The following is a 23,226-nucleotide window of genomic DNA, read 5'->3' on the forward strand; positions in this document are numbered from 1 at the left end:
TGTACATAAATTTTTCTCTATCCTCATCCTCATTAAACTGTTACCTGATACTGAAAAGTGTGGTCAACCTACTGATAGCATTGGAATCACCTGGAAGCTTGCCAGAAATCTAGAAATACAGAATTTCAGATTATAACCTTGACCTATTGAATCAGAATTTGCATTTCATCAAGATTCCCCATGTGATTCATAAAGTTTGAAAACCAGGCTCTACGCTAACCTGCCCTCTTAAGTCAACCCACTTCAATCTTCTTAACCCTTTAGGTTTTATTCCTGTGCTTCATTCTGCTATGATCTGGGATCCTTACAGCAATCCCTGACTCTAGCCCTCTGGACAAGTGTTTCCTTGTAGTATATGTGTGCCCCCCACGTGTCTGAAATCCCACTTTTCCCAATGCATGTTGATTTACCAACCAATTTGGTGTCCCTGTTGCTTTCAACATATAAATATATACTGTGTACATTGCAGCTCCCTACCTCTTTAGAACACAATCTCACACCCCTACCCATTCAACTCAGCCAGTACTGAGTAAGCCAGACCAACTCCATAGGAAGGAAGGGAATAGGAGAAAGCCAATTTGGCAGTACCCTAGAGGTTACCTAGAATAGATGGGGTATGCACATCTGAATCTTGTTAAATTTTTTATTCCTCTAGTCTTAGGTTTTCAGCAGCCATCTGGTCCTTTTCAGAATATAAGTTCCTGGAAGATACGCAGAGATCTCCCTTTATTTTTGCACTCTCATTTCTGTTTGTGGGCAGGGATGTGCTAGGGTAGAAAAAAACAAAGCAATAGCTGATCTAAAAGTTATCCTAATCTGGCTCTGGAAATTACAAACTTGTTGCAGCAAACATACCAAGATAAATGGCATACCCAGGCAGAATGTGGAGTGTGCCTTCCTGCCATATCTTCCCTCCCCCCATCAGGTGAACACCATGGCTACCTAGCTGGTTAAGGGCTAGTATGTGAAATTTGTTGCTTAGTGGGTTAGCATCACAAGTGTTTGTGACTATCCTTTCTCTGGGAAGGGGCAATTTATAAGCAAGGGCATACTGTTTCATTTGTATATAAAAGAACAGTTTCCCTCCTTATCTGGTACCACAGAGATTAGACTGTCCACTCTATTGCAAGTTCTAGCACCCACTTTTCCTTGGTTATGATTATAATCAATGAAAAATAAATTCATGCACTAGAGAAACATCTTCAGGATCCATGTTCTTAAAGATGAAACTGTCATGGAAAAGAGTCTTGACAAAAACTGACCTCCATTCAACTGGGTCCGAGATAGGTTCATCTTTTATTCAATTCTGTTTTGTGGACAATTGTGAGGGAACAAAGGACTGGTGACTCATTGAAAAGGATGCTGGACAAGATCCCTGCAGCCATCAAACGGTTATCCTTACTTTGATCACCTTCATTAGAGCATCTTTCAACATCCTGGTTTTTCATTTTTTTTCTTTTTTATAATTTTTATTTTGTTATATTAGTCACCATACAGTACATCCCCAATTTTTGATGCAATGTTCCTTGATTCATTATTTGCATATAACACCCAATGCACCACGCAATATGTGCCCTCCTTAATACCCATCACCGGCCTATCCCAATCCCCCCCCTCCCCTCTGAAGCCCTCAGTTTGTTTCCCAGAGTCCATACTCTCTCGTGGTTCATTCCCCCGTCTGTTTACCCCCCTTTCATTCTTCCCTTCCTTCTCCTACTGATCTCCCTGCTATTTCTTATGTTCCATAAATGAGTGAAACCATATGATAATTGTCTTTCTCTGCTTGGCTTATTTCACTTAGCATAATCTCCTCCAGTCCCGTCCATGTTGCTGCAAATGTTGTGTAATTGTTCTTTCGGATGGCTGAGTAATATTCCACTGTATTTATGGACCACATCTTCTTAATTCAGTCATCTGTTGAAGGGCAGCTCAGCTCCTTCCACAATTTAGCTATTGTGGACAATGCTGCTGTGAACATTGGGGTGCATATGGCCCTTCTCTTCACTATGTCTGTATCTTTGGGGTAAATACCCAGAAGTGCAATTGCTGGGTCATAGGGTAGCTCAATTTTTAACTTTTTAAGGGACCTCCGCACTGTTTTCCAAAGTGCCTCTACCAGCTTGCATTCCCACCAACAGTATAAGAGGGATCCCCTTTCTCCACATCCTCTCCAACATTTGTTGTTTCCTGCCTTGTCAATTTTTGCCATTCTAACTGGCATAAGGTGGTATCTTAGTGTGGTTTTGATTTGAATTTCCCTGATGGCTAATGATTTTGAACATTTTTTCATGTGTCTGTTAGCCATTTGTATGTCTTCATTGAAAAAGTGTCTGTTCATATTTTCTGCCCATTTTTTGATTTGATTATTTGTTTCCCATGTATGGAGTTTGAGAAGTTCTTTATAGATCTTGGATACCAGTCTTTTATCTGTAGTGTCACTTGCAAATATCTTCTCCCATTCCGTGGGCTGCCTCTTAGTTTTTTTTTTTTTTGACTGTTTCTTTGGCTGTGCAGAAGCTTTTTATCTTTTTTTATAATAATATTTTTAATAAATAAAAATAAATGAGATCAATAAGCCACTGAACTGGGCCCAGCCTGTACAACTGGAGAATCTATGGTGTCATAATTATGAGGAATAAGACATGGCAGAGAGAAACAGAAGTCCAGAGAAGGCAGAGGGAGAGAAGAAACATCTAGGAGAAAGAGAGATCTAGGGGGTAAACTAGGAGAATATCAAGGAAGAGAATAAGCAAAGAGATGGAAAGAGAGAGAAGGAATTATGCTTATCAAAAGAGAGGCAGGGCACTGGGTAAGCAACTTCCCTTTCTCACCAAGTTTTTAATTTAGGATTATGGTCATTACTTATCTCCACTTCCACACTCCCTGTTAGCTCCTAAATTCAATGCATATTTTTTAAAAATACACTTTATTGAGGCATGATTGACATACAAAAAGCTGTACATATTTAGTATATACAACTTGATGAGTTTGGAGGTAAGTATATACCTGTGAAACCATCACCACAATCTAAGCCATAAACATATCACTTCCAAAAATGTCTTCCTGCCCTCTTTATTATTATGATTGATAACAATACAACATAAGACCTACACTCTTAGTAATTTTTAAAGTATACAATACACTACCATTAACTATAGGCTCTACGTGGTATGGTGGTTCTCTAGTACTGATGACCTAGAAATTCCACTTCTATATCTGAAGGCATTTAAATTGGGAGCTCAAAGAGATATCTGCACTTCCATGTTCATTGTGGCATTTTTCAGAAATAGCAAAAACATGGAAGCAACCTAAATGCCCGTTGGTGGATGAATGGATAAAGAAAATGTGGTATATTTGAGGCAGTCAAGGTTCATGGGAACAAGCCCCAAGTGAAAAACATTGTACACCTGGGGCACTTTCTGTTGGTGGTTGTGGTTAAACTGCCTCTCTTGCACAACAGAACCAGAATGCCTCATGAATGCAGCCCCAGATACAAGCCAAACTTAAAATAGGGGATACTGGGCTCCAGAAAGCACCAATGATCTGCCTGAGTTGTCTTCCAGCCAATCAGGAGGAGGGAACATTCTATATATAAACAGAGCCTCCCCTCTGTTTTGGGAGACAAGCCTAACTATTCTCTGTTGTTGCTTTGTCTTCCTTCAACTCAAGTTGTAGCTCCAATAAAGCCTTACCTGTGCCTTTGATCTTGGAGTCCCACCTCATTTTTATGGTTGTCAGGCCCAAGAACCCGAATCTGGTAACATATACATACAATGGAATATTATTCAGCTTAAAAAAGAAGGAAATCCTGCTATTTGTGACCACATGAATAAACCTGGAAGGTATTAATGCTAAGTGAAATAAGCCAGGCACAGAAAGACAATACTACATGATACTACTTACATGAAGAACCTAAAATAGTCAAAATCATACAAGCAGAGATTAGAATGATGGTTGCCAGGGACTGGGAGGAAGGAGAAATGGAGAGGTACTAGTCAAAGAGTACAAAGTTTCAATTATACAAGATGAGTAAGTTAACTCACAGTTTCTGTTTCCATCACACAATTGAACCTACTAGAACATGACCCAATGTACTACTAATGGCTGAATCCAGTGTTCTTTCTCTATCTTTAATTAATTCTAACACTTTTTACCATTCTCACATATTGAAATTTTTCTTCCCTGTCTTCTAAGATTAATTTTCTCTCAATTCACCCCTCACCTTTTTGATTATTGTTTTACTATGTCAGCTCCTTCTTTTTTCTGACTTCTAAATATATGCATTTCTCAAATATCTGTAGTATTCACGATAAGCTAGCTTACTCTATAGCAACAAACAATCCTCAAATTATGAATGGCTTGAAACAACAAAAGTTCATTTCTTGCCCATGCTACAAATCTATCAGCAGTGGGTCTCTGCTCACTGAAGTTACCTAGACACCCAGACTGATTAATATTCTTCTTGATGATGCTTTAATGATTGCTAAGGCAAAAGAGGCATGTTGAGCCATGCATTGCCTCTTTAAGCTTCTGCTTGCAAGTAACGTAAATCTCTTTTATTCATGTTTAGTTGGCTAAAGCAATCATATGGCAGTGATGCCATGTATCTGTAAATGTCAATGATGTCATGTATCTGGTAAAATGTGAGAATAGGAGAGCTTTTGAAAGACTCAAATGACCACCATATATTCCTTCCTAATTCCTATAACTTTACTCTTTCCATAGATGGTCATATCTGGCTTTATGACTTTGTATAATTCTTTGTATTCATGGCTTCCAAGTCTTATAGCTACAGGTCAGGTATCTTTCTTTAGCTGAAAAGTCATATGTCCATATGGCTCCCCAAGCCCCACACTGTTGGAAACTAAAATTTAAAAAAATTGAAATATACTTGTCAGCATCCTATTTTAAAACAAAATTTCTCAACATTAGCTGCAACATGGACAGGACTGGAGGAGATAATGCTAAGTGAAATAAGTCAAGCACATCCTCTCCAACAACTGTTGTTTCTTGCCTTGTCCATTTTTGCCATTCTAACTGGCGTAAGGTGGTATCTTAGTGTGGTTTTGATTTGAATTTCGCTGATGGCTAATGATTTTGAACATTTTTTCATGTGTCTGTTAGCCATTTGTATGTCTTCATTGAAAAAGTGTCTGTTCATATCTTCTGCCCATTTTTTGATTTGTTTATTTGTTTCTCGCTTATTGAGTTTGAGAAGTTCTTTGTAGATCTTGGATACCAGTCTTTTATGTGTAGTATCATTTGCAAATATCTTCTCCCATTCCGTGGGCTGCCTATTAGTTTTTTTTGACTGTTTCCTTGGCGGTGCAGAAGCTTTTTATCTTGATGAAGTCCCACAAGGTCATTTTATCTTTTGTTTCTCTTGCCTTTGGACATGTGTCATGAAAAAGGTTGCTGTGGCCGATGTCGTAGAGGTTGCTGCCTATGCTCTCCTCTAGGATTTTGATGGATTCCTGTCTCACATCGAGGTCTTTCATCCATTTGGAGTTTATCTTTGTGTATGATGTGAGAGAGTGGTCAAATTTCATTCTTTTGCATGTAGCTGTCCAATTTTCCCAGCACCATTTATTGAAGAGACTGTCTTATTTCCACTGGATGTTTTTTCCTGCTTTGTCAAAGATTAGTTGCCCAAAGAGCCGAGGGTCCATTTCTGGGTTCTCTATTCTGTTCCATTGGTCTAGTTGTCTGTTTTTGTGCCAGTACCATGCTGTCTTTGTGATCACAGCTTTGTAGTACAGTTTGAAATCTGGCATTGTGATGCCCCCAGCTTTGTTTTTCCTTTTCAGCAATTCCTTGGCGATTCAGGGCCTTTTCTGGTTCCATACAAATTTAAGGGCTCTTTTTTCCAGTTCTTTGAAAAATGTCATTGGTATTTTGATCAGGATAACATTGAAAGTGTAGATTGCTCTGGGTAGCATGGACATTTTAACTATGTTAATTCTTTTGATCCATGAGCATGGAATATTTTTCCATCTTTTTGTGTCTTCTTCAATGTCTTTCAAGAGTGATTTGTAGTTTCTAGAATATAGATCATTTACTCAGCATTCTCCAGTCATGCCACTTTCTATGAATTTGCTCACATCCCTCTGACCAGAATGGCTGCCCTTCCATATTCTCTCCATTAAAATTTAAGCAGTTTAGTTCTCAATGTCTTCCAAGAAGTCTTTCTCCCAAGTCAGAATTAATATTTTCCTCTTGTGCTCTCACTTCCTCTAGTTTGGTTTTTTTCCTCCTCTGTTATAACACATACCACTTTCTTCAATAAATTGTAGTTAATTGAGTATTTATAGTACGTATTCATCTCCTCTTTGTAAACCCTTTGAGGGCAGGAATGATGTATCATTTATCTCAATACCTGGTATAATGCTTTATCTACTTTAGGGATAAATAAATACTTGTTTGATGAAAATTAGGGATCAAAGAGAAAGGTGAAGGCCAAGAAATGAAGAAATGTGAGTAGAGAGGGGTTATAGAGTGTGGAAGAGACATCTCAAGCATGTCCTGCTCTTTTCTCTTGCAATGATATCCCACCCAAAGATTTTTCTTAAAAACCATCCAAAAACAACCAGTAATCTACTTAGTAATTGGTTTTCAAAAAAAAAGTAATTGGTTTTCATCAACTTCTTACTAATTAGCTAGTCTTGTTTACTGTTTACCTCTGCTGGAAACACTAATTATTTACCTACTGTTCTCTACAATCCAACATTATACAACTGTTTTTTCCCTATTTTCAGAAGCTCTTACCCCCATATCACTTTTAGCTGGTCACTTTTTATCCATTCATGGTAGGCATCCTCTATCCCCACCGTCTCTACCCCTAAAACTTTCACCAGTACTAACACAGGAAAGTTTCTGCTTCATCGTTTCTGCTACCATCTTCAGTCCCAACCCACTCATAACCTACTTTGGGGCTATATGATAATAGGATATTCTCTAAGATTACACTTTCAGAGTGGAGTGTTGGGGTAAAAACACCTAAAATTAGGGAATTGGTTCTTCCATTTTAATATCCTTTGTCTCTGTGTGCTGGTCTTAGTTTGGGGAAGTAAGTGGGAGTTATGGGGAAGCTTGCATTGAGAATGCTTGGTTTTAGATACTTATTGTGGCCTTGATCTACATTGTAGGTCACGGTTCCCCTTTACTGAGCTAAACTTTTTTTTTAAGTAAATTAAATTGAACAAATGGATATTGAGCATCTGTAATATGTGTGACACTGTGCTACCTACTGTGTTCTTACAGGACTACACACATACTTCTGTTAGAGCATTCTGTGTATTAAATTGCAGCTGTGGTTTAGAGTTTGTTTTTTTCACTAAACTGAGACTGAGAATATATTTTTTCAAGTGTATCCAGTGCTCAATACAGTGCCAAGGACAAAAGCGGTGCTTGATAAATGTTGGAAGGATAAATGTATAGGCACTTTAAAATAAAAGCAGAAAGAAATGAAAGATATGGTCCCTCCTCTGGAAGAAGTCACCAACAAGCAGGTAGAAAGAGTGAAGAGCTCTAAATACAAATAACTGTAAACAAGTCGGACAAACAACTCTTGCCATTCTGTTATATAGAACCCAGTGAAAAACTGCAAGATTCATTTTCACCAGGAGATCTTGAGTCTACTTAAATTTGAACTCAGTGACTTAATAATGGCTTATGACAGGTTTATCTTTGGTCCCAATTTTCACATATTGTCTTCAAGTTAGGCTTTTATTTTGTCTTAGAAATTCATGATTTGATGACCAGCTTCATTTTTATGCTAACCAATATTTTTTCTCATCATGGATAGAGGGACTAATATTAAAAATCAAAGTAGGTTTGTTGTTTTTGTTGGGAGAGGAAGAGGAAAAATGAGAAGGAAGAAGCATGGTAACCAAATTTTCTGAGTCTAACACTGATATGGATATTCTGACAAATATGAGCCAACTTTCAGGGACACCTTGATGGAATATTAGAGCTGGGAATTATCTCAGATAATTGAAATTTGAGGGACAATGTGATGTTTAAGTGTATGGGCTCTGAAGACGGACAGTGTTTTGAATCTTGGTCCTGCCACTTCTATGTAACCTTGGCCAAACCTCTAACTTCTCTGAACTTTATTTTTGTCATCTGTAAAATAATTTTTATGTTAGAGTGATGTTATAAATATTAAATGAAATGATGCATAAAACATTATCCTCAGTATACAGTAAGCACTCAGTAAATTTATTTCTATTCTTCTATTATTACAGATCCTGAATATGATGCCCAAGTGACACAGGCATTGACTACAAGTTGGACAAAATGGCCTTTTAGTTTATCCCAGGCCTGAGACTCTGAGTTTGTAATTCTTTGGCTGGGGGGAAAGTAAACTTTACTCACTAATGCCTGTGCTGATCAGATAACCTCAAAGCCCAGACACACTGTATAATTCTCCGACAGCAATAACTCAGCTGGCAGTTCCCAGGCAGAGACGTGGGAGAAAGTCCAATATCCGGGAAGCGCTAGGATCTACAACTTCCTGTGGCCTGCCTAGTGAAATTTGACCAGATAAGAACAGTTAATAAGAAGTTCTTGAGATAGAAAATCTTCTTTTATTTCTGAATGTGGGTATATTGATGTTAAATACCTGAATGGATGAGGTTAATTTGAATAATCTTCTATTTTTGCAAGAAATATGGGAAAATGTTCAGGAAAAATTGAAAAACTCTTCACACTTATGGCATGAACTGAAAGAAGTATTTTATTATTCTGAAAAATGATGACTCCACTGTTTTGTGTGAGGGTAGAAGCTTTTAAGGACTGGACCCTGAGGCACCCCATTGTGGTGCCTGGGAAGATATCAAGAGTCATATTCTGGACCTGCCTTCTGTAACACTTTGCAAGTCATGCCAGAGTCCCATCAAGGCTGAACAATTTGCCTTGAGGTCCCTAAACTTTTCCAACTGCAATTAATGACTTGAAAAAGAAAACAAACATTGCAATGAAAGCATTTAATGGCTATAAATTCAATTGCCAAGAATTTCTTCTCTTTTGAATACTCAGAGGAATGGATCCCTGGGCAATGACTTATTATTTCCCTTGCCTGCACTGCAATGATTACAGAGACTGTCCAGGTAAATATTTTGATAACTAGATATTTCTAGTGATCCCTCCCTCCTTTCTTATCTTGAAACAATTTTATAACTGTGATCATATGCCCCCTTTCTCCTGTCATCATGCAGGAGTGAACTTATAACTATATAATATAACTATAAAACTATAATATATATATGTAAATAGTTATAACTATGTAACTATAAAATGTCAGAAGCTGTATTCATGGCTCAAACTCCCTTTGTAAGCAAACCCAAGCTACGGGCCTGATAAAGATTTAGCAAGAAAGCAGCATTGCTTAGTATTTGAGTGAGAGCTCTGTTGTCAGGTGATTCTGAATTGAATTCCTGGCTCTGCCATTTAATAATTGTGTCACTTCTGTTCATCTTAGTTTCTTCATCTGGAAAACAGATATGATTATAGTCATACTTATCTAATAGGGTTGTTTCAGGATAAAATAAAACAATGCACAGTGATGCCTCATTAAAATGTTCAGTAAATAGTAGCTACTATTATTGAGAAGCAGATTTCCTCATCACGTTCACAAGATGCGAGGATGTAGTGGAAGTGGTAACTGTGAATATAAGTACTTTATGAAGTATGAGGTGTTTCTGAGAGTATACCATTGATTTTTCTGTTGAGTTGGCATATCCTAGTATTAGAGGTATTTGTGGAGGGCTGCATTTGTGGAGGACCTCCGCAACTCCTGGGACTACAGCTATATTAGTGGATGCTTGGATAATAAGAATTTAAACACCAAAATCCTTGGTCATTTAAGTAAAGTAGGTTAAAAAAAATAACCATTAGTTATATTTCAAGACAGGATAAACAACTGGGTTATAATACTTGTGCCTGTCTTACTGTTTTACTTCTCCAGCAAAAGGTTGACAGTTCCCTATTTGGCTTTTGCATCAAACATAAACCCAACAAGATGATAGAAATGCATTTATAATTCTTGCTTTTGGGAATATGGCTTGGATAAGTTGGAAAGTAAAGTTGAGGCATTCTGTGAAGAACTCCCATTCTTGTAGGAGTTGGAAACACATCTGAGATCTGCACCTGAAGAGAGAAGGGAAGCTGGAAAACACAGTGGATTGGCTTTTCATACACCTGGGATTGGACTGAAGTGGGATTAGATTGATTGGATTGAAGTGCTAAGAATATGGAATTGTCCATTTTTGTTGTTGGAATATCAGTCGCCTAGTATAAAGGTGTTTGCTGAGACAATGAGATCTAGGTCTTAAGGCACCTGCATGAACTTGACACAAACCTGGGGAATCCATTTGCCTCTGCCTCTCTAAGACTTAGGTTTTCTTTTCTTTTTTTCTTTTTTTAAAGATTTATTTACTTATTTTTACAGAAAGAGAGAGTGAGCGAATGCAAAGGGGGAAGAGGGAGAGGGAGAGAGACTCCTAAGCAGACACTGCGCTGACCATGGAGCCTGATGTGGGTCTCTATCTCAAGACCTTGAGATCGGGACCTGAGCTGAAACCAAGAGTTGGACGCCTTAACCAAGTGCACCACTCAGGGGCCCCTTTCTTTTTCTTTTTTAAAAATCAAAGTGAAATTTATGTACAGTGAAATACACATATTTTAAATGTAAAACTGATGAATTCTGAAAAATATATATACTTATGTAACCACAACCTCAGTAAAGGAATGGAATATTTCTACAATCCCCCCAAATTCTCTTGTATTCCCTTCCTGTCAATTTATACTGCAAGTGGCAATCACTGTTCTGTTTTCCATTTCCCCCAGAATAGCTTTGCCAGCTCTTAAACTTCATATGCATAAAAGCATACAAAATGCACATTTTTTGTATCTAGCTTCTTGTACTTAACATTTTTGAGATTTATCCATGATGTTGCATGCATGTATTAGTTGTTTCTTATTACTGAGGAATGTCCATGGTATGAATATACCACGGTTGGTTTACCTATTCTTATACTGATAGAATTTGGGTTGTTTCTGATTTGGGGCTATGTTGAATAATGCTGCTATAAACATTTATGTACAAGTCATTTTGTGGACATATGTTTTCAGTTCTCTTTGGCAAATATCTAGGAGTCTAGGGGCTGGATCAGAGCAGATATAGGTTTATTTTTTTTTTAAGTTTACAGATTTTTTTGGAAATTGTTTGTAAAATTTTACTGGCTCACCAGTGATATATAAGAGTTCCTGTTGCATCACACCCTTGCCAAAAACTGGTGTTGTTGGTATTTTTTATTTTAGTCACTCTGGTGGATGTGTGGTAGTATCTCATTGGTTTTTTTAAAACTATTTTGAAATTATTGGATCATATGGAATTTCTATTTTTTTTAAAGATTTTATTTATTTATTCGACAAAGATAGAGACAGCCAGCGAGAGAGGGAACACAAGCAGGGGGAGTGGGAGAGGAAGAAGCAGGCTCATAGGGGAAGAGCCTGATGTGGGGCTCGATCCCAGATCGTCGGGATCACTCCCTGAGCCGAAGGCAGACGCTTAACCGCTATGCCACCCAGGCGCCCCCCTGGAATTTCTATTTTTAACTTTTTGAGGAACCTCCATATTATTTTCCACAGTTGCTATACTAACTTACATTCCCACCAACAGTGTACAGGGTATTTACCCAAAGAAAATGAACACACTAATTCAAAAAGATACATACACTCTGGTGTTTATTGCAGAATTATTTACAATAGCCAAGATATAGAAACAACCTAAGTATCCACTGATGGACAAATGGATAAGAAAGATGTGGTATGTATTCATAATATTACACAGCCATTAAAAAAAAAGGATGAGATCATGCCATTTGTGACAATATGGATGGACCTAGACGATATTATACTAAGTGAAATAACTCAGACTGAGAAAGCCAAATACCACATGATTTCACTCCTAGGTGGAATCTTAAAAAAAGCAAACTGTTGGGGTACCTGGGTGGCTCAGTCACTTAAGCATCTGCCTTTGGCTCAGGTCATGATCCCAGGTTCCTGGGATCGAGCCCTGCATTGGAGCCTGCTTCTCCTTCTCCCTCTGCCCCTCCTCCCTGCTTGTTCACTCTCAAATAAGTAAATAAAATCTTAAAAAAAAAAACAAATGAATAAACAAACAAACAAAAGGCAGAATCAGACCTGTAAATACAGAGGACAAAGTGAAGGTTGCCAGAGGGGAGAGAGGTTGGGGGGGGGATGGGCAAAATGGATGAAGGGGAGTGGGAGATACATGCTTCTAGCTATGGAATAAATAAATCACAGGAATGAAAATCACAGCATAAAGAATAGAGTCAATGATATAATAGCATCAAATGGTGACTGATGGTGGCTACACCTGTGAACATACCGTAACATATAGAGAAGTTGAATCACTATGTTGTACACCTGAAACTAATGTAACAATGTGTCAAATATACTCAAAAAATTTAAAAAAACTATTTTGAAATAACTTTAGATTTAGAGAAAAGTTATACAGTATAGGCAGTTCTCTTACAGTTTCACCTTAAATTACCCTCTTATTGTGGTTTTAATTGGCACCTTCCCTAGTAACATATAATGTTGGTGGGTTTCATGTGACTACTGGCAATTCAGTCTTCCTTTGTGGAGTATATGCCCAAATCTTTTGCCTTTTTTGTTGGGTTGTGTTTTTGTTATTGATTTTTAGAAGCTTCTTGTATATCCTAAACATATTTTTATCAGATTAGAAACATTGTGAATATTTTCTCCTAGTTGGTAGTTTGCCTTTTCATTTCCTTAATGGTATTTTTAAAGAACAGAAGTTTTAAATTTTGATGAAGTTCAATTTATCCATTTTTAAGTGATTAGTGCTTTTTGTGATCTGTCCAGGAAATCTTACCACTGCCAGTGTCATAAAGATATTTTATATTTTCTTTTAAAAGCTTTATAGTTTTAGCATTTAGTTTAGTCTATGATCCATCCTCGATTAGTTTTAGAGTATGGTGTGAGGTAAGACTAGAGGCTCACTTTTTATACATATCTATATTAGTATCTATATTCACTTTTAGGGCTGTCATAACAAATTGCAACAATCTGAGTGGCTTAAAGCGACATAAATTTATTATCTCACAGTTCCAGAAGCCAGAAATCCAAAATCAGGGTGTGCACAGGCCCCGGGGAAAAATCCTTCCATACTTCTTCGGGCCTTTCATGGCTCCAGCCATTCCCTGGTTTGTCACAGCATAACTCCAATCTCTGCCTCCCTCTTTGCATGGCCTTCTTCTCTGTGTGTCACTTGATTTCTCCTCTTCTTGTAAGGACATCAGTTATTGGATTTAGAGCCTTTTCTAATTCCAGCATGGTATTGTCCTGAGATCCTTACCTAATTACATCTGCAAAGAAACTTTCTCCAAATAAGGTCACATTCTGAGCTTTTAGGTGGACATAAACTTGTGTATGGGGGATATATTCAACCCGCTACAATATCCAGTTGTTCCACCACCATTTATTGAAAAGACTGCCTTTTGGTCATTGAATTACCTTGTAATCTTTGTCAAAATTTGATAGCCTTTATAGGTGTGGCTCCAGTTGTGGACTCTGTATTCTAATCCATTTTTCTATTTATTTATGTTTAAAGCAATGCCACTCTAAATATACCTTTAGAGCAAGTCTTAAAATCAGGTGACGTGAGTCATCCTTACTTTATTTTCATTTTCAAAGTTGTTTGGCTATTCTAGGTCCTTTGTTTTTGATATGTATTTTATTTTATTTGTATTCAAGTGTAATTAACATAGTGTAATCAGTCATCATCATGATAAGTGTACTCTTAAATCTCTATTTCACCCTGTTTTTGATATGTATTTCAGCAATTTCTACAAAAATTCCTTGGGGATTTTGACTGGATTGTGTAGAACATACAGATAAGTACAGAGAGAATTACCATCTCATAGAAATGAAATTGACTTTTGTACGTTGACCCTGTAGTCAGTGAACCTTATAAATTTTATTGCTATTAGCTTTTTATTTTCACAAATGCCTTAGAATTTGCTATCTACAAGATTTTGCTGTTTGCAAATAAAGACAGTTTTCCAGTTTGATGTCCTTTATTTTTTTCTCACATATTTTACTAGTAAGAGTGCAACACAGAATATAAGAGGTGAGAGTGGACACATTTAACTGGGTCCTAAGCTCAGGTGGAGATAATTTAGTTTTTCACCTGAATGATACTACCAGTAGGGCTTTTGTTTTTTATGTTTTTGGTAGATACTATTAATCAGGTTGAGGATGCTCCTTTCCATTTCTAGTTTGCCAAGAGTTTTTATCATTAACAAGTGTTGAATTTGAACATATTCTTTTTCTGCATTTGTTAAAATAACATATGGCATTTCTCTTTTATTCTATTTATATAGTTAATAGCATAGCTTTAGTTTTTTGAATACTGAATCTACCTTGCAGTCCTGCGATAAACACATACTCATAATGTAGTATCCTTTCAATATATTCAATTATATTCAATTTGCCATTTTTTTGAGGATTTTTGTATCTATGTTCTTGGAGGATGTTGATCTCTTGTTTTTCCTTGTAGTGTCATTGTCTGATTTTATTATTAATGTAATAATCATAAAAATACTTTGAAAGTATTTTGTTTTCTTCTATTTTCTGAAGGAGTTTGTATACCATTGATTGCTTTTCCTCTTAAATGTTTGGTTGAATTTGCCAAAAAAGTTTTTTTGATCCTTGAGTTTTTTTTTTCTCTTTTCAGCTTTACTGAGATATAATGGACATATAACATTATAAAAGGTTAAGGTGTATAAAGTGTTGACTTGATATGCTTATATATTGCAATATGGTTATCACTGTAGCATTAGCTAACACTGCCATCAAGTCACATAATTACCATTTCCTTTTTGTGGAAGTGGAGTTTTTGTTGTTGTTGTTGGAAAACTTTAAACCACTAGTTCAGTTGTTTTAATTGTTGTAAAGTTATTCAGGTCAATTTCTTCTTGGGTTAGTTTTGTTCTTTTATATCTTTGTACATTTCATCTAAATTATCAAATTTATTTGTTTAAAATCTCCTTTTTCTTTTTTATTATTTTACAACTATAATGATGTCCCTTCTCTTATTCCTGATGGCTATGTTTTTCACTTTTCTTGAATAGCCTAAATAGATATTTATCAATTCTATTGATATTTTTAAAAATTGACTTTTGGTTTACAAATTTACCTCTAAGCACTGCTTTAGTGGCTCCTGCAAATTTTGATAAGTTGTATTTTAATTATAATTCCATTTAAAATATATTCTTACTTCATTTGTATATTTTCTATGACCTTTGGCTTATTTAGAATTATGTTTCTTAATTTCCAAAAATTTGTGTCCTTCCTAGGTATCTTATTATTATTGATAAGTATAATTATTGATAAATTTAATTCTGTTGGTTCCAGAAAACACACTATATGATTTAAATCTTTTAAAATTTATTGTTTTATACTACAGCGCACATACAATTCTAGTGTAAAGAATATGCATTATACATTTATCGGGATTAGTGTTCTATAAATATCAATTAGGTCAAGGTATTTATAGTGCTGTACAGATCTTATATTTGTTTGCTAGTTGTTTTTGTCTAGTTTTCTTATTAATTGCTGAGAAAGGAGTGTCAAAATCTCCAACCGTGATTGTGAAACTGTTCATTTCTCCCTTCGATTTTGTCAAATTTTACTTCGGGTATTTTGAAATTCCACTATTAGGCACATATATATTTATGATTGCTATTTCTTCCTAATTAATTGAGGCTGTTAGCGTTATGAAATACCTTTATCTCTGTTAACACTTTTTGTCTTGAAATCTGTTTTATCTGGTATTATTATAGCCACTCTAGTTTTCTTACCTTTATTTTTGTCTTTATATGCTTTTATAACCATTTACTTTCAACCTGTCTTTGTCTATATATTTAAGGTGCTTTTCTTATTAACAAAATATATTTGGGTTTTGCTTCTTCTGTTCTGAAAATCACTGCATTTTAATTTGAGTGTTTAATACTTAAGTGCTTAATGTAATTATTGATATTGATATGTAGCTCATTTTATTATTTCATTGTTATTTTGTCACCTTTTAAAAATTCTTTTCCCTTTTGTCCTCTTTTTATAAATTTTTTGGAATTATTCAAGTATTTAGCATTCCATTTTTAATTTTGCTTATTGATTTTTTAAGCTACATTTCTTTTATTATTTTTAGTGGTTTTTCTAATGCATAGATTCCAACTTTTTAAATAATTTGTATCATACCATCTCCAACTTTGTTAACCATTTTTTTCTACCATCTCCAAGCCATTGAATTTTCATTTCAAATAGTATACTTTTCAGTTCTAGAATTTCCATTTGATTCTTTTTCACAGTTTCAAATTTCATGTTGGGATACCCATTTGTCTACTTATTTTGGCTACTTTTTCTTTTAAGTCCTTGAACATACTTTTGATAGTTTTAAAAATCATCCTTCTCTGCTAATTCAACATCTGGATGATTATGTTCTCTATTTCTACTCACTTTTTTCTTTTCTTTTTTTTTAAAAAGATTTTATTTATTTATTTGTCAGAGAGAGACAGAGAGCATGAGTAGGGGGAGGGGCAGAGGGAGAAGCAAGACCCCCGCTGAGCTAGGAGACCAATGTGGGACTCCAACCCAGGACCCCAGGATCATGACCTGAGCCAAAGGCAGATGCTTAAACAACTGAGTCACCCAGACATCCCTCTACTCACATTTTTCTTATAAATTCGTGTTACATTTCTCTCTTTATTCACATATCTAGCAATATTTGATTGCATAATGGATACTACTGATGATATTTTATAGAGATTTTTTATTCTCTCATTTTCCTCCTAAGGACATTTTGATTTTTGTTCTAACTGACAAATTATAAGCTTATCATCTTGAGCTTTTGGAGCCTTCATTTTACTTTGTTGTTGGAGTCTGATTCTGTATTGCCCTTAGTCTTGGGGTAAATCTTTAATCCTTGGACATAGTCTTTATTCCTAAGGCATGGTCCTTTGAAAGTTTTAGTAGAAAGCCCAAGATATTTACAAATGTTTTCTTTTTTTATCATTAATTTTTATTTGTTATACTTTATATTGTTAAAGAGCTGGACAGTTCTTTTCTGTACTCATTCCTTTGTTTTATGCAATATAAAAAAAAATTCCTGTGACTTTGAGTACTTATACAGCTCTTCCTAATTGCATCTCCCTGCCACCGTTGTTTATAGCAAGCCTGAGTCAAAAAGAACTGCTTTTTTTTTTTACAGGCGTTAAGTCTAAATACAATCAGAGCCTCAGTCCTTGACAAGACTCAGCTCTGCAGTTATCCACGAACTGTGTGACATTCATCTGATCACCTGTCTCCCCCAAAGGGCCATTTTCTCATTTCCAACCCTTGAGCAGGTGCTACTTACTCTGCCGGGAGTTCACCTCCCAGTTATTCCTTCTCATCCTTCACCTGCCCATCCTGACAGGCCACGCCGTTACGTGACTCCAAGATCATGGACCATCATAGGACTCGTTACAATGTGTTTTTACTGCTTCTCTTCCTCTGCTGTGAGACTGTGCTATGAGGCAGAGATCAGATCTGACTTAGTCACGCCTTGCCCCATGCCTAACAGATGATAGGTGAACAATGAAAATTTGTTAAAGGAAACAGAGTGATTTTCCCCTCAGTGAAGGCCAAGGGCAGGACAGAGCAAGCCTGTGCCCCTCGTAAAGACATGATCTTGCTTACAGCATCACACCACAGCATTGGTAGGATAAAATAGTTGAAAACTATATTCGGTCTGCTGAAGTTTACCTGTCTGTTTAGGAATATTGTGGGTTTTTTTTAATAATAATATTTTTTATTATATTATGTTAGTCATTATACAGTACATCCCTGGTTTTTGATGTCAAGTACGATGACTCATTAGTTGCGTATAACACCCAGTGCACCATGCAATACGGGCCCTCCTTACTACCCATCACCAGCCTATCCCATTCCCCCACCTCCCTCCCCTCTGAGGCCCTCAGTTTGTTTCTCATAGTCCATAGTCTCTCATGTTTCAATCCCCCTTCTGATTACCCCCCCTTTCTTTATCCCTTTCTTCCCCTGCTGATCATCCTAGTTCTTATGTTCCATAAATGAGAGAAATCATATGATATTTGTCTTTCTCTGCTTGACTTATTTCACTCAGCATTATCTCCTCCAGTGCCGTCCATGTTGCAGCAAATGTTGAGAATTCGTTCTTTCTGATAGCTGAGTAATATTCCATTGTATATATGGGCCACATCTTCTTAATCCAGTCATCTGTTGAAGGGCATCTCGGCTCCTTCTATGATTTAGCTATTGTGGACAATGCTGCTGTGAACATTGGGGTGCATATGGCCCTTCTCTTTACTACGTCTGTATCTTTGGGGTAAACACCCAGTAGTGCAATGGCTGGGTCATAGGGTAGCTCAATTTTTAACTTTTTAAGGGACCTCCACACTGTTTTCCAGAGTGGCTGTGCCAGCTTGCATTCCCACCAACAATGTAGGCGGGATCCCCTTTCTCCACATCCTCTCCAACAACTGTTGTTTCTTGCCTTGTCCATTTTTGCCATTCTAACTGGCGTAAGGTGGTATCTCAGTGTGGTTTTGATTTGAATTTCCCTGATGTCTAATGATTTTGAACATTTTTTCATGTGTCTGTTAGCCATTTGTATGTCTTCATTGGAAAAGTGTCTGTTCATATCTTCTGCCCATTTTATGATTTGTTTATTTTTTTCTTGTGTATTGAGTTTGGGAAGTTCTTTGTAGATCTTGGATACCAGTCTTTTATCTGTAGTGTCATTTGCAAATATCTTCTCCCATTCCGTGGGCTGCCTCTTAGTTTTTCTTTAGTGTTTCCTTGGCCGTGCAGAAGCTTTTTATCTTGATGAAGTCCCACAAGGTCACTTTTTCTTTTGTTTCTCTTGCCTTTGGAGATGTGTCATGAAAAAAGTTGCTGTGGCCGATGTCGAAGAGGTTGCAGCCTATACTCTCCTCTAGGATTTTGATGGATTCCTGTCTCACATTGAGGTCTTTCATCCATTTGGAGTTTATCTTTGTGTATGGTGTGAGGAGAGTGGTCAAGTTTCATTCTTTTGCATGTAGCTGTCCAATTTTCCCAGCACCATTTATTGAAGAGACTGTCTTTTTTCCACTGGATGTTTTTTCCTGCTTTGTGAAAGATTAGTTGACCATAGAGCCAAGGGTCCATTTCTGGATTCTCTATTCTGTTCCATTGGTCTGTCTGTTCTTGTGCCAGTACCATGCTTTGTGATCCCAGCTTTGTAGTATAGCTTGAAATCCGGCATTGTGACGCCCCCAGTTTTGTTTTTCCTTTTCAACAATTCCTTGGTGATTCGGGGCCTTTTCTGGTTCCACACAAATTTAAGGGCTGTTTGTTCCAGTTCTTTGAAGAATGTCATTGGTATTTTGATTGGGATGGCATTGAAAGTGTAGTAGTTTTCTTATTATTTTTTTCTATAAATGCACAGTTCATTTAAGTATTTAATGGGCGTTTGTACATAAAAATTGGGACTCATCTGTCCATGACACTCTTATTTTAGGGATTTTTCCTTCAATTTCTAGCCTCCCTGCCAAGTCCCAACTCCAGGCCAGCTCCTACCCCAGGCCAGATTCCAAATTGTTTCTTTAAAAATTTTTTTCAAAAGAAAAAAAATAATCTTTGTATAACATATCTCACAGGATAAAATGTGCAGATGCATTTATAAACAAAGGTGAGAATGTACAGTTATTTGTGGTTTCTAATATAACACATATCTCAGTCTCTGGAGGTGGGTCTGAGTAAACTTGGGAACAATAGTAATCTATCTATAAAATGGAAAGTAATGTCTATCTGAATTTTACTTCATAGAAAATGCTAGTTTTCTGGTCAGTCTTCTGTTCTCATTTTTCTTGACCTATCAGCAGCATTTGGCAGAGATGATCATTCTCTTCTTGATACCCTTTGCTTTTTTTGTTTTCTAGGTTGATGCACTCCTCTGATTTGCTTTATAACTCACTGGCCACTCTATTTCAATATTTTTTGCAAGTTCTTTTCTTTCTTTTTTTTTAAAGATTTTTTAAAGATTATTTGTATGAGAGAGAGAGAGAACGAGCATGAGCAGGGGGAAGGGGCAGAGGGGGAGAAGCAGACTCCCTACTGAGCATGAAGGCCAACACAGGGCTGGATCGCAGGACCCTGAGATCTTGATCTGAGCCAAAATCCAGAGCTGGCCACTTACCCAACTAAGCCACCCAGGTGCACCTTTGCAGGTTCTTTTCTCCATGACCTATCAAGGTTGGATTTCCTCAGGTCTCAGTTCTTGGATTTTTTTGTCTTCTGTAGCTACTTATCTCTTGGTGATCTCATCCAGTCATATGGCTTTCAATATACTCTATTTGTTAACAATTTCCATTTTTACACTTCCAGTTCACATCTCTTTCCTGAGCTCCAGACTCATATATTTAACTGAATTGTCTCTTTTTTGTTTAATAGGCATTTCAAAATTAACATGTGAAAAACTGAAATTTTGATCTCTACACTTCCTCTCTCCACAGTATTCCCTAGTATCCCATATTTCTATTATCCCCTATCTTCAGTTGTTTAGAGCATAAACATTTGAGTCATCTTTAACTCTTTCTTCACATTCCTGTTCAATTCATCATTGAATCCTGGTTACCTTTCTTCTCCAAATATTTCAAAAACCCTGTCACTTCTCACCACTTTCATTTCTACCTTGTTTAAGTTACCATCATCTTTTACCTGGGTTTTTGCAATATCCTTCTTTTTTAAAATAATTTTTATTTTGTTATATTAGTCACCATATAGTACATCCCCAGTTTTTGATGCAATGTTCCATGATTCATTATTTGCATATAACACCCAGTGCTCCATGCAATATGTGCCCTCCCTAAATACCCTTCACCAGGCTAGCCCATGCCCTCACCTCCCTCCCCTCTAAAACCCTCCATTTGTTTCCTGGAGTCCATAGTCTCTCATGGTTCATTCCCCCTTCTGTTTGTCCCCCCTTCATTCTTCCCTTCCTTTTCCTATTGATCTTCCTATTTCTTATGTTCCACAAATGAGTGAAACCATATAATTGTCTTTCTCTGCTTGGCTTATTTAACTTAGCATTATCTCCTCCAGTCCTGTCCATGTTGCTGCAAATGTTGTGTAATTGTTCCTTCTGATGGCTGAGTAATATTCCATTGTATATATGGACCACATCTTCTTAATCCAGTCATCTGTTGAAGGGCATTTCGGCAATATCCTTCTAAGTAATCTCTATGCTTTTATCCTTGCCCCATTAAAATAAATTTTTCCTACAACAGTCAGAGTAACCCTTTTAAGATGTAAGTCAGATCATTCCACTACTCAAACTCTTTTAAAGAGTTAGGAATAATTCTAAGAGTATGTTGATGGGCTTTTAAGGTTTAAAGGTGTAATTTGTATGATAACAATATTACAAATGAAGGGGGAAGGAACCAAGTTTTATATAAGAGCAAAGTTTATTTATACTGTTGAAATTTAAGTGTTACCAATCCAAACTACATTGTTATACATTAAGATGTTGATTGTAACCCCTAAAGCCACCATTAAGTACATTACTCAAAAAAATGTATTAAAAGAAACAATTGATTAAAATGAGATATAAGAAATTTTATGTTTAACACAGAAGAAAACAATAATGCAGGAATAAAGGAACAACTAAGATATAAGTCATAAAGAGGCACCTAAATAACACAGTTGTTAAGCGTCTGCCTTCAGCTCAGGGCGTGATCTGGCATTCTGGGATCGAGCCCTACATCAGGCTCCTCTGCTGGGAGCCTGCTTCTTCCTCTCCCACTCCTCCTGCCTGTGTTCCCCCTCTTGCTGGCTGTCTCTCTCTGTCAAATAAATAAATAAAATCTTTTAAAAAAAAGATATGTCATAAAGAAAAGAAATAGCAAATGACAGATCTAAGGCTTACCTTATCAATAATAACATTAAATGTGAATAGACCAAACATGCCATTGGAAAGTCAGAAATTGGCCAAAGGGATTAAAAAAAAATCAAAACATAATCCAACCATATGCTGTCTACAAGAGACTCACTTTAGATTCAAAAACAGATGTGTATTGAAAATAAATGTTTGGAAAATATATACACCATACTAATAGTACCCAAAATAGAGCTGCTAAACCTAAACTAATATTAGACAAAGTAGACTTTAAAACAAACATTGTACAAAAAAAATAAAATAAAACAAACATTGTTACTATAGACAAAGAAGAACATTTTGTAATGATGAAAGTGTCAATCCATCAAGGAGAAATAACAATTATAAGCATATATACATCTAATAAAAAGTCAAAATTAAGTAAAGACTGAAGACTCCAAGAGAGAAATAGATAGTTCAACAATAATGGTTGGAGACTTCCATACTCTATTTTTGAACATGATAGAACAACTAGACAAAGATAAACAAGAAAGTAAAAGGCTTGAACAACACTATAAACTAATTGGATCTATCAAGATCTTACTGAACACTGTACTCAAAAACAACAGAGTAAACATTTCTCTCAAGTGCACATAAAACATTTCCAAAACAGATCATATACTAGGGAATGCAACAATTGTCAATAAATGTAAAATAATTGAAACCATATGAAGTATGTTTATGATCATGATAGAACAAAATTGGAAATTAATAACAAACTAATTACTAATATATGGAAATTAAATGCTCTAAATAATCAGTAGGTCAATAACAAAATGAGGTAAATTAGGTAAATTAGGAAGTACTTTGAAATGAGTGAAAACACAAAAAACACCAAAAATTCATGAGATATAGCTAAATCAGTGCTTTAAAAAAGTAATTAGGCATACACATCTATATTAAAAAAGGAAATATTTAAGTCAGTAACCTAAGCTTTCACATTATGAAACTAGAAAGTGAAGATAAAACTAAACTCAAAACAAGCATTAAGAAACAAACAATAAAGGCTAGAATGAAAATAAATGAGATAGAGAGGAGAAAAATAATAGAGAAATTCACTGAAACCAAATGTTTATTCTTTGGAAAGGTCCAAAAGTTTATAAACTCTTACCTTGATTTACCAGAGAGAGAGAGAGAAAGAGAGAGAGAGAACTCAAATTTCTAAAATCAGGAAAGGA

At 36.2% G+C, this 23,226-nt stretch overlaps 1 long non-coding RNA gene across 1 annotated transcript in view; it reads left to right on the plus strand.

Annotated features, from left to right (window-relative positions):
• Window positions 1-12,229, plus strand: part of LOC130544235 (uncharacterized) — a 158,628-nt gene extending 146,399 nt beyond the window's left edge. Inside the window, exons 3-4 of the long non-coding RNA XR_008960380.1 lie at window positions 8,247-9,110; window positions 10,451-12,229. This is a non-coding gene — a long non-coding RNA (uncharacterized LOC130544235). The remainder of the gene's footprint in view (window positions 1-8,246; window positions 9,111-10,450) is intronic.
• Window positions 12,230-23,226: the final 10,997 nt, after the last annotated feature.

Source organism: Ursus arctos, chromosome X (assembly GCF_023065955.2).
Source record: "Ursus arctos isolate Adak ecotype North America chromosome X, UrsArc2.0, whole genome shotgun sequence".
Lineage (NCBI taxonomy): Eukaryota > Metazoa > Chordata > Mammalia > Carnivora > Ursidae > Ursus > Ursus arctos.